Genomic DNA, 16494 nt, shown 5'->3' with positions numbered 1-16494 from the left:
TAGCAATCCTTATAGAGTGCTAAATTATTTGTTTATTTGTATTGCTTGTTTGTAAATATTGTATACATTTGTTTGAAGTAAAAATTCTGACCTTGAAACCTAATAATCTACGTACATTAAAAACACTATATTTTTTAATATAAACCCTATTTTTTGTACAAAAAACCTTAGTATCACGAAATTATCAGAGTCTGCCCTAAAACAAATATTTGAAAATTGTAAGCGTAGTCTGTAAACTAAATACGGCAAAAGTAACAAAAAGTGTTAGACACGTGAACAGAACGAGCAATGACAGATAGTCACTGGTAATGTCATAATATGAATCAAACTCTGCATTGCAGGAAGACAAAATAATTCAAATTTGCTAGAGAAAAGCTTTGAAGGCAATAGCCTATACAGAACATTCTTTAAGAAATGTTTAGGTCTTCCATGACGACGACGGTGATGATGATGATGATGATGATGATGATGATGATAGCGATGACGATATAGCAATTGTGATGGCTAAACATTAGAGTTTCGGTAGATTAAAATTAATGCAATGTGAGACATTTTGTGTGACTAATTTATCCTAATGTATTACGTAGTTTTATTAGAAAGTAAATATCCGAAGCTTGCAAGAAGTTACGTTATGCCCATGTATCAGCATATTACAAACATATTGTCAGAAAAGGAGTAGCGCTACAGAAATATAAGATGAAATTGTGTTGAATGAAATGATTCCGCTGTTTTTATAGAACTGAACATTTCCATCTTCATCTTTACTACTAGACGGGAGAGTAGTAGAAAGAGTAGAACAAAAGAACCAATAACATATAAGAAAAACACTCAGGAGAATCTTGACCAAGCAAGTGTGTGGTAATATAGGCTACAGTGTCCCAGAATTCTTCGAAGGCATCGGACCTCATGCTATAACCATCTGCGAACTCCATTGCCAGAAGGTCGGACTACTTTCCATTGGAGTAAGTACATATCATACGGTCGAAGCGAATCATTTTAAATGTTCGAGGCGAGAAAAGAAACGCATCTTCAGCTCTGGACAAAATAACATTTACATCGAGAGGCTGTAGGGAATCCCTCACTGATCCTCCTCTGCCTCCGGGGCAAATCGAACGGCGGGGTCACAGCAGCATCCAGGCAACAGAGCGATGGATGGCTTGAACGAGGGATGAATACAGCGGGGGAATGGGAGAAGAACTGGGGAATAGATTCACAAAAAATAAGAGAAAAAGAAACAGAGAGTAAAATCGAAGCCTGGTAGACGCCCACTATACACTTGGAAGAGTATTGAGAGCGAATTCAGTAGTAATGGTATGCAGAGGTTTTTAACACCAGGCGAGGAAAATCTTCTGCAAAAGGACACACTAAATACAATACGAATACGATGTGTTTTAGCCTTTCACGATGAATATGATCAGAAATAGACTTTTGGGTATTCCACCGGGTACAACGTTTGGGAACTACCTACATACATGTTCCATCATCAGGGAAAATGTGTAACTTATAATCAGAGGGGTTGCCCACTTTGTTGGGCTCGTTCCGTCTGTCTATGTACTCTAAACAACTGAGAAACGGTAATTCTTTGTTATTGCTTACATAAAGTGACTGATGAAACCACATGAGGCATCCGAATATTGTGGACATGTAAACTAAATATTATAATACAAATATATGTGAAACAGAACTATAAATGATTTGTTCGGGATTAGTAAAACTAATTAATAATATCAGCACAATGAAAAAATATCAATCATTTACTTAAAAAGAACGATCAGCGTAGTGGTAACCTTAGCCCTCCAGTCCTCGCTCGGATTACTATTGTAATGCACTACTAGTTATCCCGCCACTTCTTCATTGCTTGTGGTGGTGCTGACTTCAGCGCTTATGTACCTTCAAGTTGCAGTATGCTCGGGACTTCTCATGAGTTTGGACGTAGTTGAAGGGTACGAGGAAACAACGAACAAAGTCACAATTCTGTTAAGGGCGATGCCGTTATCTAATTCACTGTAATACTTTAGTGTTATTTTTACCAAAAGTGGTAAAGGAGAATTAAAACATACACTCATAATTTCCTTCATTTCAAGTAGAAACACCAATAAATTTTGCCGTAATATACTGAAATATATCATTATCTCACCCTTAATGGAAATATAACATTGTTCGTTTTTCCTGTGTACCCTTCAGTTATTACTGCTCTGTGTGCCACAATAACACGATTTTGTGAGTGGATTACAATTGTAGGCCTATGCCGCGCGAGTACTGATGTCAGTATTTTTGAACAGGTATGCATAGATGCATTTCTTTGATATTTAGTCAACAATGGATTTATTATTATTATTATTATTATTATTATTATTATTATTTACTTACGTTCAAAAACATTGTTCCTTACACTACTTGTTATATTATGGACAGAATGGAGGCTGCAGAGGAAAAAATATGCCAGTGGTTGCATGAAATTATACCTAAAGAAGAAGACATTACTCATGAAAGTGGTGATGAAAGCTGTTCACCAGACATTATCAATGAAGGCCTAAGTGAACATAATTCAGAGTCAGAAAGTAGTGATAAAATGAAGCCGAAAATTCCAATGACAATTTGTATACGGTGAAAGATAATATTACTAAAAGTGGCGAAAAGAACCAGGAGCTCTCAATGTTACAACAATAGCTCATAATATTGTTCTTCATTTGCCAAAAATGCCAGAGCTGCCAAAAATGCAAAATCGTATTTGGACTCTTTTAGTTACTTCATTGATCAATCTATAATAAAATATATACTTGTAATCTGTACCAACATTTACATCGAGAATATGAGAAGCAGATATGAGCGACACAGATGCAAAATTGACAAGTGAGGTTAAAATCAAAGCTCTTTTAGGAATTTTATTTCTTGCTGGCATTTTGAAATCTGGGAGGCCCAATGCAAAAGAATTGTGGAACACAACTGGTATTGGTATTGAAGCTATATATCTAACAGTCAGTTTCTGTTGAGATGTTTACGTTTTGATGACATTCGCAATAGAGGGCGAAGGAGAGAGTTAAATAAACTGGCAGCAATTCGAGAGTTATTTGACATTTTTGTTCAAAATTCACAGAGTTGCTACATACCAAGCGAGTATGTGACAAGAGATGAGCAGTTGGTTCCATTCAGAGGTCGTTGTCCGATGAAAGTATATATAGGCCTACTTAGTAAACATTTTTTCTATGGTGGATGTAAAAACCTTATATACACACAATCTTGAAATTTATGCTGGAACGCAACCTGAAGGACTATTTCATCAAAACAACAGCGGACGAGAAGTGGTGAAGAGATTAGTTCAGCCTATTCAAAAACAGGAAGAAATGTGACAGTCGACAATTGGTTTACGAGTTTTCCATTGGCCTTGGATCAATTGAAGAATGACAACCTTACACTTGTAGAAAAACAAGAGAGAAATTTCACCTGAGTTCATAACAACTCTTAATAGATAAATAAGCAGCACACTTTTTGGATTCACAGGTGACTGTAAATTGGTGTCTTATTTTCCAAAGAAAAACATATGTGTTCTGGTTGCTTCAACTATGCATCATGGCAAATCCATTTACATTGCAACTGGTAAAGAACAGAAACCATAAATAATGTTTCATAATAGAACAAAATGTGCAGTCGATTTGTTGGACCAGTTGTGTTCTGCATATGACGCCTCCAGAAATTCTCGTTGCTGGCCTCTCACAATATTTTTTAACCTGCTCAATATTGCAGGGGTAAATTCTCTTATTCTCTTTACCACAAATAATGGCAATCAGAAAATTGTGAGACGAGAATTTCTGAAAACATTAGCTCTAGATCTAATGAATCCATTCATCATAGAGCACATTTCTAAACAATCTATAGCTGCAGAAATAAAAAGAAGAGGAAAATTGCTTTCGAGAATCCAAAAAGAAACTTCTGAAGAAAGACCTCGACCAGAAGGAATTGGGCGCTGCTACATGTGTCGTAGAGTAAGAAATAAAAGCACATGAGAGCCATGTTTCAATTTATGAAGTGGATATGCCAAGTCATGCAGACACAATATGCAGAAATATGTACAATTGAAAGGGACACAGATTGGTTCACACATACATTCAAACAAGCAAGCATGTTAGCAAGGCCACCAAAATGTCTGACCGCCACTGCTAAGTGTAATATTTTCCCATGTGTGAGGAGAGGTGTGCAAACAATGTATTTTTTTTACTGTTTCTGGGCTTCTGTTGCTATATAACTTACTATTTTATAAATCTTCATCTGTTTCTACATTTGAACATACTGTAAGTTTGATTTAAAGTAACTGTTTTGGCTATCCCTTGTGGAAATCCAAACACAGCTGATACTCAGTTAATTGTCAGATGTTTTGGAATCGTACTATTTATGTAATACTGTCGTAGTCTAGTACTGTCATAAATATCTCATTGTTGTGGGAACACTTTATACGTAGACTTGGGTATGTTTATATGTTTATGTAAAAATATTAGAGCAAGATTAAATAGCAATCATAAAAACGTATAATTTTATTTTTTTACTATTTTTTACTTATTATAATGTTTATATTAACTAAATAATTACATTTACAGCTCCAAATTTCGTGTTTAGTATGTCAGTTCTCCAATTAAATTATGGATTACTATTGTAATCACAATGGCGTCACAAAATGAGGCGCGAGGACTGGAGGGTTAATAAAGCCTAATCAGTAATCTAAGCCGACGTGCAAAACAATATGGTGGACAATACCGGGCTCTATAGTAACGGTGATGAAGAGAAATTTTATACTATATAAAGAAGTTACGGTTGAGCTAAGCGCATATGACATAGTAAAATGCACTGAGTAATTACACTAAGTGATAGTGTTAGGGATATATATGAAGTCCTCCGTCTTCACACTTTAAGAACATGTAGAATCGGTTTCCATATCTTATTCAAAATGAACTCACTATTCCAGTTCAATGTTTTAGGGAATATATCAGTTTCAACTATTTCTCCTGCTCCTCAATATCGGCAGCTTCTTTTCTTGCTACATTCTTGGAACGCTTCTCTGAGCTCCTAGAGAGAGTCATATTTGAAGGATTCAGAGTCATAGTGGGCCAAGCGCCATTTATTAAAAACGGAGAAAGCAAGGTTAAAGTTAAGCGAATACCATAGTTTAATGAAGATTGACATATAATTTAATTTTAATGTATATACTAAATATTACTTCCTATATGTTTCCACTGAATTATGGTAATAAATTCATTTAACCCTTGTTTTCTACGGTTTTTAGTAAATGGCGCTTGGCCCACTATGGTTCTGAACCCTTCATATGACATGTAATGTTCACAAGCCTTAGCAACTGATCCAGCAATAAACACAACTGCGCGATGTGGTAGATGTGCCCTTACAACAGGTTTAGAATCGACCGGCTAGAGAATATCCTTCAAGGTCCAGCAACCGACCGAATATTCGATTTTCAACCGGTTACCCTCATGTTTTGCAGATAGAACACCTGGCGTACGTCATCATATATGAAACTGATATTTTCTGAGTACACAAACAGAGTAACAATTGAGGAAATTTACTTTTTCTTGTTAAAAAATGTGTTTGCTTGATATAGGTCTACAATTATTGATTGGGCACTTTACACTTATCTTCATAACTAATACATAAATGAACAAATGGACACCGGTAACAACAGAGGAAATAAGTGTAATGCAGAATATGAAATATGGTGCGTAAAGAAATGCAAGAATAAAATAAATTGCAATTACTTACTCAATAGAAGAGCAAATAAGTACAGAGGTCTACATTCTAGTGTAATATTTACATTTTAAACTCAAAATGTATTATTATTTCATTAATAAATCATTTTTAAGAAGATAGAGTGTTATTAACAAAAAAAGTACTCTAAAGCTCAAATACTTGTACTTTCACGAAACATGTTGTTGTCCTTAAAGGTACCAGACTGTAATACTTTGAATGGATGAAAGAATCAAATAATGAATCTATGAATGAATCAACTAATGAATGAATTAATTAATCAATCAGTGAATAAATGAATCAATCAATCCACACAAGAATGAATCAATGAATCGATGGATGGATGATTGATTGATTGAATATACTGAGCGAGGAAGAATGATCAGTTAAATGGTAGGCCTACAAGATGATAATCGCGTCCTTGCAAGGTCTCTTGTAATTCCTGCATGGCTCAATGTGATCTACCTTTGCCGTCCACCCACAAAGAATGAGAAACAACTCGAATATTCGATAAATCGAACCTCAGACACTCCGCGAGATGAGAGAGCTTTGCATATTGACTATAGCGCCAGACGCTCAATAGCAATATATAATTTCTATTTTTCGTAACCAGTTGTAGTAGAAATCCTAGCACGAGTCCACACAGGCACTATTTTCTCACATGCTGAAATGCAAGCAAATTTCAATGGTTTTCCTTCTTCTAAATGGTGAAATTGAACAACCTGTAGTGCATCCATTCCCCTTGGCAGCCCTACTGTACATACTCGTAAATGTTGTGTTGGCTTTCCTAATATCCAGAAAGTAGGTGCAGACCACAGAACTACCCAAGAAAGTCACGTGCGCCAGCCCCAAATAGAGCTCTTATGAGTAATTTTTAAATACATTGTTACCTGGAGCGACGTCTAAATATTAATATATTTTGCTAAAATTTTGTATGTGCATGTTTTAGGTACCTATAATAAAATAACAAACAGATTAGCCCTGTGAAATATATGAGTACATTTCCAACTTTCACTTTTATATGCCTCCACTCTATACCAGATGTCTTTGGAGCAGACTATAACAAAGGTCTCGGTGCATCTCATGTTATCGCTGCACTCCCATTGGTCATTACTTAGCTGAGAGCGTTGTAGACACTAGCGCGTGCATATCCTGGTTACGAGACGGTATTCAGAGACGCGTCCACTACTACAGTTCTATTGCGCCTAGCATCTGTGCGGTGTATGAGCAGACGACAGCAGTACAACTAGTGACTGATGCAAGAAGGTGTGTTCAAAGACACATTACTTTCATTTTCACTTTTCTTCTATATGAACGTAGTCGGTCATACACATACACAGACATTTAGTATCGTGTGAACCGCGCTCTCTTGCATTTCGTTCAGTTGTTTATATCTGCTCCAAAGACATCTGGCATAGATTGTAGTGTGAGTGGTACTTTGGAAGGCACTTGCCGTACAATGTACATCCTGTACAAGAGGTGTATTTGTGTTTCTTTGATTGACCAGTAGGTGTGACAAAAGGGAGTTTCATTTTATCAGTATTGACATCATATTATAATACGAAATATAATATAAATATAGGCCTACTTATAAATGGCGAAACACGTGTCATAGACCAAGTTTCTCAAACGTTTTTGAATGGGGACCACTTTTTTTTAAGTCAGAACAGTTCTGCGGACCACCTTACACGTGTTCCCTTCGAAAACAAATTTATCATTTTGTAGCATATTTTAATACCAGTATACTTCTATTTTAACATAGAATTAATTAATTATAATACTTTTGTAATTATATTTTTTGTAGCCAATCACAAATAACTTACAACAAATTCTGTGCATTATTGATTCATCACTTGCCTGTTAGCAGTTAGTTGTTTGAAATCCTTCTTATGTGGTACACGCTAGTAGTTGTCCATGTCTCTGTTAAATAGTGCCCATTATAAATAATGGAAAACTGGCCTTGATCCGGATCGTTGATGACACTTTTCATTTAGGCAGTTCTAATAGTTCAGAAGCTGTGTGTGAAGAAATATATTAATTATAGTGCCATTAAAGAAATATCTAGTCCTATTAGTACCTATTCAAAGAAAAAATACTTCTGTAAATATGACAAGAGTTATTTGAAACTTGGATTTACTTGGTGTGGCAATGACAGTGAACCAAAACCTTGGTGCGTTGTTTGTTACCAAGTGATTTCAAACGAGTATATGAAATCCGCGAAGTTGAAACGGCACTTAGAGACGAAACACGCAAGTGTAAAAAGTAAACCTGTCGGATTTTAAAATAGGCGAGGTCTAAAATTTCTTACATCGTCATCTGGAAAAACAAATAAAGAAATTAAAGCAGAAACATGTCCGATTTTCAACAAGTAAAGATGAAATTTGGCAGGTTCTATTATTGGTGTACGAAGTACAGTACGTGCCCATTTCAATGTATAGACTGCGTGTCGATAAAACTATTAAGAAAGTCATAAATACATGAAAAGGTTCGGTACTTTGGTCCTCTGTTATAAATTCGGGTGGTCCCTGGCTGGGTTACAGGCTCAGCATCAGATATGCAGGGAAAGATGGCGAGAAACACAACGTTCGTAGTGTTTTAAATCCCTCTTTTGTTGTTAAGAGTAGGGTGGGAAGTGGGTAGACGGGTAGGGTAAGAAATTTCATAAAATATTAGTACTGGGAGAAAAAGTGAAAGGCGATTGCCATGTGTCATTTCCAAGCTCTCAGATTTTTAGCTATAGTGTGATATGCAATTCGTTAGAATTTTATTTTTGCTTCTGTCTTTTTTGAAGGACCACAAGGACAGAACTCGAGGACCACATGTGGTCCGCGGACCATAGTTTGAGAAGCGCTGTACATAGAGAAAGAAGTAATTTACAATATTATCACAGTCTAGTATATACATTCGCGAAGGTCAATACGTAGTAAATATGCAAACATTAGATAGTTGCTCACCACTAGGATCGCTAATATCGCCTCATTACAGGCAATGCAAAATAGTACCGTCACACTCTATTGTTTCTAGCACCCTCAAAACTCAAGCTTCGTCACTGTACATAGTAGACTGTGATATTATCCTTGTTTCAATATAGGATTCCATTAAAGTGTTCAAGAGTCGTTATTGATCAATGCAAACGAATACAATAGTAATATAAATAGCACAGGCGTGTACCTACACAAATATAAACAGCGAAGGAATTACTAACGCCTGTTCTTCTATGTTGTGGCAACCCCGCAACAGGAAAAGGGGACGAGGCTATGAAATTGACTTCTTTCTCCTTTCCCCGTCTTATACACGAAGGCGATCCCGGTTTAGGACTGAGAAAAGATCGAATATTTGAAAGAAGTGTGGCGCTTTGACCGGCCTGCGTTGGGATTCAGAGCAGAGAGTTCTTTACCCATTCCACCGCCCATCCTCCACTATATCACTGTGCGACGGAGAGCACGTGTGTGCAAAGGAGATGGAACATAAAAGCGAATGAGATGGAATAAACGAAGCTTGGTATCTATCTGTAAAAAAGAAGGGAAATGGAAATCGTTATCAAAATTTCGTTACACTGATTTGAAGTTAAAATACCAATATCGGAATTCTATGTTATGTGGCAGTATCGCTTTTTCTATGTAACGAGTTTTATTTAAAAGTGCTTAGACTACAATACATCATGGAATTGAAATCACTTGGTTCCACACGTTTGGAGAGATGATAGAGTCAAATTTAAAAACTCGTGTTGTATTAAAAACAACACAAAATACACATTATATATACACAGCTTCCATTACTTTCCTTTTCCTTATATTCCCACCTCTTTCATTTACTTTACTTCTATCTAACCAATCTATACCTCATTCATTCATTCATTCATTCATTCATTCATTCATTCATTCATTCATTCATTCATTCATTCGTCCGTACTAGAAACAGCGCAGCAAGCCTTAATTTAATTAAATCAAGATGTAAAAATATTACTACGCAAAATGATTTTAGTAGTATCAATGAAATGCGCTCCCTAATATTTTTAATGAATATAAAAGGATATAGGGTCGGAGTACAAATATAGATAATGTGAAAATGAAAGAAAGATTTGGACTGGCCTGGTTCAGACTGGAGATTTGGAGATTAAAAAATAATAGAGGTAATATACCTCAAGGCACATGCCTTGAAGTGACATTCATATTGTTTTTTAATGTCAATGTACAAAAGAAATACGGATGAAATTCATAAATGAAAAGTTCCTACAAATCAATAACGAAATAGCCATAATTAAACTCATGAATAATAGTAACATAAAATTGTTGTTGTTGTTTTCTAATGCCAGACGTTTGACAGTAAAGTCATTTGACCTCTTGCATTCCAATATTTTTCAAAGATATTATCATGGTCAACCACTGAAGCACTGATTTTGAGGTGTTCCGAATCCATTTCTTGGTTTGAGTTGCACAATGGGCAGTTAGGGGATTGATATATTCCAATTCTATGCAGGTGTTTGGCCAAACAATCATGGCCTGTTGCCAAACTAAATGCAGCTACAGACGATTTTTTTGGTAAATCGGGAATTAACTGTGGATTATGATGCAGAGAGTTCCATTTTTTCCCTTTAGAGTGTGTTATCAAATTTTGTTTGTTGAAGTCTAAGTATGTAGATTTAATAAATCTTTTCACACAGTAATGCGTAGATTTAGTAACAGGTCTGTTAAGTAGCAGTGCTGCCCTTCTTTGCTAATGCATCCGCATTCTCATTTCCCATGATTCCACAATGGGATGGTATCCATTGGAATACAATTCTTTTATTGAGTAATATTAATTGAGAGAGCATTTTAATAACATAAAATTACAAAGGAAAATAGGTCTAGGCTTATCTTTTTTTGGTCAAAAAATTAGAACGGAAAGAATAAATAATATAGCTAGAATTGAATGAATTGTAACAACATATTAAAATGAGTTGAGTCTTGCACAAAACTCGTCGCAAGTGCAAGATAAAACATATTATATTAAATAGTTAAGGGGAGGCAGAGGTGAAATTTTGAACAAAACTGAAGAAAATTTGTTTTTTTCCATTTTTATTACCTTTATACACTATATTTTCATATTCCGATGTTAGTTTTTGATTTTGTGCCCTTTAAAGTATGAAATTAAAACCAAGATAACTGTATTACTATATTATTCCCATAATAAACTAATACTTATCATTATTTATATACCTTCTCTGAACATATAAATAAAAATAAATATTGAAAATTTCTTACAATATGGTGTATGGAGCATTTTTTAATCAAGCGATATAAAGTTTTATATAATTATTAATATTTACAGAACTATTGTACTTAGAAAGTTGAAACTTGGTTTGTCCATTACTAATAACATACTTAGTATCCATGATCAATTTCAAACAAATCGGATAAATTTGGTGGATTTTGAAATATTCACCTCTGCCTCCCCTTAAGTTTAGAAATTATATTACAGAGAGAGAGAGAGAGAGAGCGAGAGAGGGGGGAGGGGGGGAGGGGGAGAGGGGGGAGAGAGCGGGAGGGGGAGAGGGGGAGGGGATAAGGGGAGAGAGAGGGAGGGGAGAGGGGGAGAGAGAGAGAGAGTGTGTGTGTGTGTGTATGTGTAAATTATAAAGAATGTAATGTAAGGCTTCAATGATTATATGTATGTATATTTTTTCTTTTTTTCTTTTTGTCTGTGAACTATAATAAATATATCATATTATTCGTTCGTTCATTAATTAATTAATTAATTAATTAATTAATTAATTAATTAATTAATTCATTCATTCATTCATTCATTCATTCAACAGAGAAAACAAATTCAAAATATCTCCTTTGCCAATTTCGCCAAGAACAACGCCAAAAGTAGTTCTACGTACAAAATCTCTCCGGTTCACTTCACTAGCGCTCTTTCCTTCCTACCTGATTTCCCTTCTTATTTCCTTTCGTTTCTTCATTTATTTTAACTTATCTCTTTCATTCCTCCAAGCTTGGAGGCAGAGAAATGGCACCCACACACAAAGTAACAGCCTTAAACTGGGTTCAGACGAGTAATGTAAACCTACTTTCAACAAAAGCGCTTTTGCTCAGAGCAAATTCATTCTTGCTCGTAGCGAAAGCAATTTGCAATATCTTACTTTTCGTAAAAGGAGAACATTTCTCTCAGTTGTACTTCTGTCGTAGTTATGACTGATAAAAATGCTATTCTGAGAAACACATGAATACAGAAATTAATATTCTTTGGATACATTCAGTTAACGAGAAAAAAAAAATACACTGCAGAATTTTCTCAACAACTGCTATGTGACGAAGAAATGGCGATAGTTCACAAGGTTATATTTTGACACTATTAACTTTATAGGGAATATGAAGAGTGAGCAAATGAGAAGGAAAAAATTAATTATAGAAAAATACATCAGAAAAAACAAGATTGTGTCATCATATACTGGTTCAAACCGGAAAAAGAATCACAATCACAATAATGTAATAAAACGAGAAAACAAAGGGTGGACAGTTACTGACATACTCGACAAGAAAATCGTCATCGTTCCTGCAATAACTGCCATGTGACATATTTACCGATTTTCAGATTTTTATTCTATTAAATAACTTAAATAATTAATATTTGAGGAGAAAAATTCGCTCCGGCGCCGGGGATCGAACCCGGGTCCTTGGTTCTACGTACCAAGCGCTCTGAACACTGAGCTACTCCGAATTCAACCCACAGCACCGGATCGAATTCGGCGTAGCTCAGTGATCAGAGCGCTTGGTACGTAGAACCAAGGACCCGGGTTCGATCCCCGGTGCCGGAGCGAATTTTTCTCCTCAAATATTAATTGTCAATATTACAGATATTATTCTGTAGGGCAAATTAACAACAAAATTTGTAATAAACTTAAATAATGATACAGAAAATAATAAAATCTTCTAATGTAGTTATATCTCTTTGTTTCGAAAATGTAAGATTTCACAGTCACCTTTGTACGGCTGCCATAGGATGAATAAATGTGTTTTTTCTTCCTACTGACAAACTTTATATTTTGCACATAGAAGTTATTGCAGGAACAACGACGAAATACTTTACCAGACAGCAGTGGTCTGGATATGTGTGGCCAGCAAAATGCTCTCATTATAATCGTGCCAAATCGTGCTGGATGTGCTTTTGCTCTTTGTTCGATAGATGTACGCCAGTAATATCCTCATGAGAGTATGTTGGAGCATGTTTGGACAAAAGAACCTTTGCTACTCATATTGGTCTGCTCCCGGCAGGGCATGTAGCACATGTGGATGAATTTAGAAATGCATATAGAATGTTAGTTAGAAGATCTTGGGGAAAAGACCTTTGGGGAGGTTAAGAATGATATTAAAATAGATTTGAGGAAGGTGGGACATGATGCTAGGGATGGATTAATCTTGCTCAGTATAGGGACCGATGGCGGGCTTATGTGAGCGCGGCAATGAATCTCCGGGTTCCTTAAAAGCCATTTGTAAGTAAGTATAATAATAATAATAATAATAATGATGATGATAATGATAATAATGATAATAATAATAATAATAATAATTTTATTTGAACGATAATAATAATAATAATAATAATAATAATAATAATAATAATAATAATAATAATAATAATTTTATTTGAACGATAATAATAATAATAATAATAATAATAATAATAATAATGGTACATTTTTGGTTGGCACTCCCAATGAAACAAAAGCTTGTGGCCGGGAGTGGAGTTTACATTGAATAATTAAAAAGTAATATTACAAGTTTAAGCCTAGACTAAAATAATTATTTTATTGTTTAATTTAAATAATCAAATATATGTAAGCAAAAGTAAAGTAATGAATATCAAAATAAGAATACAAGAAATAATAATGTAAGAAGTACCGGGACATTATTTTATTTTTACTTCAATTTTTATTGTACCTGAGTTTTTGAACCGCCCTCCACACAGATCCAAGACCGCATATACAGTCATAGTAGCCTTACGGTCATAGTAAACAGTACGTTCCAAAAATATGTTCTCGTTTTCCAGTGACGAAAGAGCTTTCAATATTGAATCATTTTCACACATACAACTGTTTAAAATAACTGAAATAAAAGGGTTTCGTTAAGTAATTAACTGCCACGTGATTTCCTCCCTTTCTACGACCCTACGACATAACCACTTGGACGGACAGTAGATTGTATGTACATATGAGTAATTTTATCTTTTCGGATCGAGCAGAAGTGAAGATTGAATTTACAGTACGTAAGGTACTCTTTTATAGAGTAGGTACAGAATTATTTCAACATGAGTTACTAGTACGAAGGATGAAACTGGTAATTGGGATTAGGTACAATAGTCTATAGTGCGATAATATGCACATTACAACTGAAGCCTGTATCGAAATGAACGGTCACCATTTTAAAAATTGTGTTTAAATATCAATATTATGATTATTTTTCAATTTAACTTCATTCTCTATATTATATGCTAATGTGCTGTAGGCAGTATAATATACACTGCATAATGAATACGTCCACATGGACAGCTCAGTTAGTGAGTAAAAACACTCATTGTTAATACTGTACTGTATTTTGATTAAACAAAAACCTAGAGAAAATGATCAAACTCAAAAGTGCGATATTTCCTAGTTTACGTATGGATGAACTACTTTTCTTCCCTCCTATACCTAGTAAAGTGATTTGTTTGTATATTACGCCAGTATCATCGAACTCCAGTCGTGGAAGGGGGTAGCAAACGGCGTTGATCCAGAGGTATAGCCAAGTTAATATTAAAAATGTTAGTAAAAATATAAATGATGTCCCTGTACAATGAAAATATATCAAATATATGTAAGCAAAAGTAAAATGATGAATATCAAAATAATAATAATACAAGAAATACAATGAAATTATATCAGGTAAAACATAGTATTAAATAATACAATAATTGTAAAATAAATACAAAATTTTATGCAATAATATATAATGCAGTAATATATTACATACATAAATGATATTTTAGTTCTATTTGATTATTGAATTTTGAAAGATTCATAACATAGAAAAATGTATGTTCTCGTAAAAAATTCCATGCAAAAGAGAAATATAAATAAATGAAAGATAGAATATATATATATATATATATATATATATATATATGTGTATATAAATTGTTAGAATACTAATCAGTATTTAAAATCAGTTGAAGTGCTTGCTTTTTAAATAATTTATTATTGGAAGATGCTAATTTTGAATGCTTTTTAATGAAGTTATTATACAATCTCGAACCGAAATTTGAGGCATGCCTTAGTCCTGCTTCAGAATTGCATTTGGGTTCAAACAAAGGACATGATATAATGTGTCTTCTTGTACTGTATCCATGGTCATGATAGTTATTATAATAGTATTATTATTATTATTATTATTATTATTATGGTAATATTTTAATAGGTATATATGTATATTTGTTTAATATTCAGTACATTAAATTCCTTGTATATGAGGCGTGTATGATAATCCACTTTTTCTTAATACATATTTTTATTATTCTCCTCTGTAATAATATTAATGGCATGAGTAAAGACTTCATTGCCCAATCCCATCCTATAATGCCATATTGTAGGATGGAATGAACTAGACTCAAATATGTTTGTCTTAATGTCATTCTTTCCATGAAATGTCTTAGTAAAACAAATTAATCAATTGTTTTGCGTAGTTTAAGTAAGTATTGGTCTACTCCCGATCTTATATAGCGATTTCAATGCGGCCATGAAGATCTGCTAAAAACCTCTAAACTTTGAAGTTTGTGCAGGATGGTGGTGGTGGTGGTGGTGGTGGTGGTGGTGGTGGTGGTGGTGGTGGTGGTGGTGGTGGTGGTGGTGGTGGTGGTGACGATAACGTGACAATCATTAGAATGTACAGTTTGAAGAACACTTGCTGGAAGAATACCGAATGAACTTTTTGACTAGGTTACAAACACCGGGTTGTGGTACTGAGCACGAATGCGAGGTGTGTAAGTACATCGTGAACTGAGTACAGAAAACTAACACAGACAAGACGTTGCGATAAGTGAATGGCCTTTGAAGATTGCGTCGATGTGAAAGAGAAGGAAGAGAAAAGTTTGGGCTAAGACTCGGTATCGATTCTCACGTGCAAGGTGGCAGAAGAACCAATCTGATCATGCGACTGAGCGAGCATAGGATTTTACTTCATCTGCTGCAGCTTGCACAGCTTCCTGATACCTGGGACTCTCGGGGGAGTAGTCCTAACGCATGTCGAGGAAACAGTCTTCCAAGTTTCTCGTGCAAAGTAAATATCGTATTTTCTGATTATTCATTACTGTTTCGAGAAGGAAGACGTACTACGAATGCATGCTGTAAATGCAAACAAATGTCTTTATTACAAAACATATTTCATTTACAATATGACTTATATTCACAAAACTTTCAAGAAATTTGCGCAAAACACAAATAAAGCAGAATCTTGCAGCTGAAACAATAGGCAATTCTATTATTTTAGTTCGATTATTGAATAGACCTATACTTCGAGAAAGGATGAAGTTCAAACTATGAATTAGACTTAGAGCGTCCATTCTATCTTAAAACCTTTCCTTCTATATGCTTACATACGTAATGGAATACATGATACAACGTTAATACCACTTTTTCTTCGCGTATGTTAAATAATAGGCTTGCTCTGATAATAGGCCTATATGTTTGTTTTCAGATACGAGGGCATTGAATATTTTACGAGAATTCCAATT

The sequence above is a fragment of the Periplaneta americana genome, chromosome 1 (assembly GCF_040183065.1).
Source record: "Periplaneta americana isolate PAMFEO1 chromosome 1, P.americana_PAMFEO1_priV1, whole genome shotgun sequence".
Classification (NCBI taxonomy): Eukaryota; Metazoa; Arthropoda; class Insecta; order Blattodea; family Blattidae; genus Periplaneta; species Periplaneta americana.
Note: the sequence above shows the minus strand (reverse complement) of the source record.